Source organism: Ovis canadensis, chromosome 20 (assembly GCF_042477335.2).
Source record: "Ovis canadensis isolate MfBH-ARS-UI-01 breed Bighorn chromosome 20, ARS-UI_OviCan_v2, whole genome shotgun sequence".
Taxonomy (NCBI): Eukaryota; Metazoa; Chordata; class Mammalia; order Artiodactyla; family Bovidae; genus Ovis; species Ovis canadensis.
In genome coordinates this window covers 64,714,351-64,717,577 of record NC_091264.1, presented here as the reverse complement: position 1 = coordinate 64,717,577, position 3,227 = coordinate 64,714,351, and the positions used below count along the sequence as shown (strand labels likewise).

Sequence of the window (3,227 nt, the reverse complement as noted above, 5' to 3'; positions counted from 1 at the left end):
TGACTCCCAGGCCCCTCTCCCCTCCCAAGGTGTGGTCCCCCCGAGTCTCTCTCCACTGACTAATTAGGGTGAGACCAGGGTGCAAGGCCAGCCCTTGACTCTGAGATCAGGCAGTCGACAGGGGCGTGAGCCAACAGTCCGAGTCAGTGAGGACTACGAAAATGACGAGATGACGAGGGCAGCACAGCCTCTCGCTTTTTACTGAAACGCGTGATTTATTTTATTATCCACACTTTAGGCAGTTTAGCTAACTCGCGAGTGCCAACGAATCGTGTGGCTTGGAAGAGGACATCTAATGAGTGCACGCAACAAATCCTTTATTTTGGACAAAAAATTATTCACATGATATTTATTTGTAAAAATTGCCTCCCCTTCTAATTAAATGTTGGATTGTCATTAAAAAAAACAGTGTCCAGGAATTTAAACGGCTCACAACCTATGAACCGGGTTTCGTGAGTCACTGGTGGGTCACAACCCACAGTCTGAAGCGACTCCAGCCTCCCGGGACCACGAGATAAAACTGAGCCTGGCCATCCCCTACAACCAGGTCTGACCACGTCTTATCTCCATTTCTAAGCGGCTGGTGGGTGTCCCCTGGGAGCCTGTCAGAGACGCAGATCCGCAGGCCCCACCAGAGACCTCTGACTCAGTATCTGGGTGCCCAGGTCCCCAGGTGACTCACACACAATTCACATTCAAGAAGCACTGGTTTAAACGGCTTCCCAGTGGAGCCCGCAGGACGTTCACAACCCCATACCAGTGAAACAGCGCTGAAATCACCCCCCAGGGAAAACCAGCCAGCCTGGGCTGCTCTCAGATCTGTTTAAGGTGCAGACGGAGCTGAGCCAGGCTGACTGCAGGCCCCCAGACTCTGGGGAGGGGCGGGGTCACTGCTGGAAGCTGTGCAAGGGGAGTGGTCCCCTTGATGAGAGGTGCAGGAAGCTTAGGGTGCTCACATAGGGTTGCCAGGCTTAGCAAACAAGAATGCAGGTGGTTCTGGGGCTGCACTCACGCTAAAATGCTTTTGCTATTTATCTAAAATTCAGAACAACCTGGGCATCCTGTGTTGTACCTGCAGCCCCACAACAGAGGCCAGCCTCCGTGCTCCCTCCCGCCCCTACCCTGCAGTCTTCCATAAAAACAGACAGAAAAGGAGGACTGGGAACCATGGTGGCCCTGGGGACACCGGAGGTCAACCCTTTCTGCCTGTCCTTCTAGTCTGGTACAAAGTCCCCCCGTACCTGGCCCTGGAGAGGGAGTGGCCCCCCGCCTCCCCGGAAAGGTAGCTGCCAGCCCAGCGGGGGAGAAAGCGGTTTCTCATGAAGAATGCCCGTCTTTCGGCCAGCCCATCACTGTGTTGGCCTAAGTGAAGGAGGGACCCTCGGGAGCTGGAGACAAGTCCTGGGAGCTGAGGGGTCCCTGGGGCCAGTCGTCAGGGAGAAACACCAGAACGCACCCGGTACACCAGATCCAGCCCGTCTGAGGCTGGCTGTCAGGGAGCTGGGGTACTTCCCACCATCCGACGTGAGAGGCCACCTCTACCCCAGGGCTGCCTGGCGAGATCCTGGGCGCCCTGCTACCCGAGAAACCCCGCAAAGTGCCCGAAGGGGGTGGCTGGTGAAGATCTAGGGGATATTTTCCAAAAGAGAGGACTGGGTGGTCAGACAAGTCACTGAAAATATACAACACGATTCTGGCTACCGCAGAGTTTAGAGAAATATGTTACAAAACAAAACAAAAACCCAGGCCCTTCCCTGAAGGAAGGGAGACCAAACACTTTCGTAGCTAAACCCGAAAGAGAACGTGGGCCATGGCACGACGACCCTTTGCTGGAGGTGCGGGAAGCTCTCTGCGACCTCGGGCGTGGGCCTCTGATGGTCACGTCCTCCGCTGGCCATGCCGCCCACGCCTGGCCAAAGACTCCTCTCCCCTGACGTCACATTCACTTAGGCCTTTTGCTGCAAAAGCCGCTGTCCTTTTCCTTGGAACGTGGGCGTTTCCAGCGTGTACTAATGCTGGAACCCTGTGCATGTGATGTCCGGAGCCTGGAGCGTGGGTTAGATTCTATTCTGCCTGGAAATTCTGCAAAACACAAGGATGCCCTTGTTTACACGTTTGGCAAATTTAGAAACATTAAGGGGGAGCAAGGCCACCTTTCCGCCGTGCGCTCTTGGAGTGCAGTCGTTCACCCAGTAAAACGTGCAAACTGAGCTGAAGGCCAAGGGCAAGCCCCCGAGGAGCTTGGAGCAGCCCCCCAGGCCAGAAAGGAACCAGAGGAAAGCACCAGAGAAGGTGGGGTCACAGACGCCAAACCTAGAGATAGTGTTGCTGTTGTTTTTCCCAAACAGTGGAGATGCTGTCACAAGGTAAGCGTAGACGAGGGGTCTTGATCCCTACCCAAGCAATCTTGCACGGTGACTTAGCTCCCATCAGTCCAGTGTCCTTGGAGGAAACAGGACCTGCCAGCCCCTATCACCCCAGAGGCTTGTTGAGAGACCTCACAAGCTGGTGGGCGTGAACCACCTGTCACCAGCGGGCCTCCCTGAGGTCTGCTCCTCCTGGAGAGGATGTTCTCACAGCCCCACATAAGCAGAGGTGACCGGACACAGTCAGCAAACCAGCACCCCACTCTACGCGTTCCCAGCCATCTCCGCGATTAGAACTCACGTTTCAGGGGGACGCAGACAAGAGCGTCAGGAATGCAGAGACCACGCCCTGTTCACAGGTAACAGCACGTGATAAAAATGTTTGCTGAAAGGGTGGCTGAGTAGAGGAATGGATAAATAGTTAATAGAAAGGGCTACTGCTGCCTAGGGGCAGAGTTTTGGGCACAAGTTGGACCCGCGCTCATGGAAATCAGAGATCCTTATTTGCTTGGCCGTTTTCTAAATATTTGTCTTTTCCCAGAAGGGTTCCAGGAAGTGGGTTGCGAAGGGTAAATAGGAACACCTGTGTTCCAAGGACGGGTTTGGTCAGGGGTTAGGAAAAAAGCCACAGGAAGACGTCAGGCATTCAGAAGAAGGAAAAGAACAAGGAAAAGAACGAGGTTTGGTTTGGCGACGCCGCTGTTCTTTCAGCCCAGAAATATTTGGAGAAGGATTTTCAGCTTTGGTGCCTTTAAAGTCAATAGTGAACACAGAGCTCGGTTTATGCTGAGCGACGGTACCCACCCTCCCCTCCCCTCCAGGTTAGAATCACAGGGAAGCATACAAGGTTCTCCTCTTTGC

General features: G+C 54.2%; 1 long non-coding RNA gene across 1 annotated transcript; it reads right to left on the bottom strand.

Annotated features, from left to right (window-relative positions):
* Positions 1-300: 300 nt before the first annotated feature.
* On the bottom strand, positions 301-2,843 carry LOC138425271 (uncharacterized). The gene is made up of 2 exons (XR_011251146.1): positions 2,668-2,843; positions 301-2,082 (listed from the first exon to the last, which is right to left on the bottom strand). It is a non-coding gene; the product is annotated as an uncharacterized lncRNA (long non-coding RNA).
* Between the last annotated feature and the right edge of the window lie 384 nt (positions 2,844-3,227).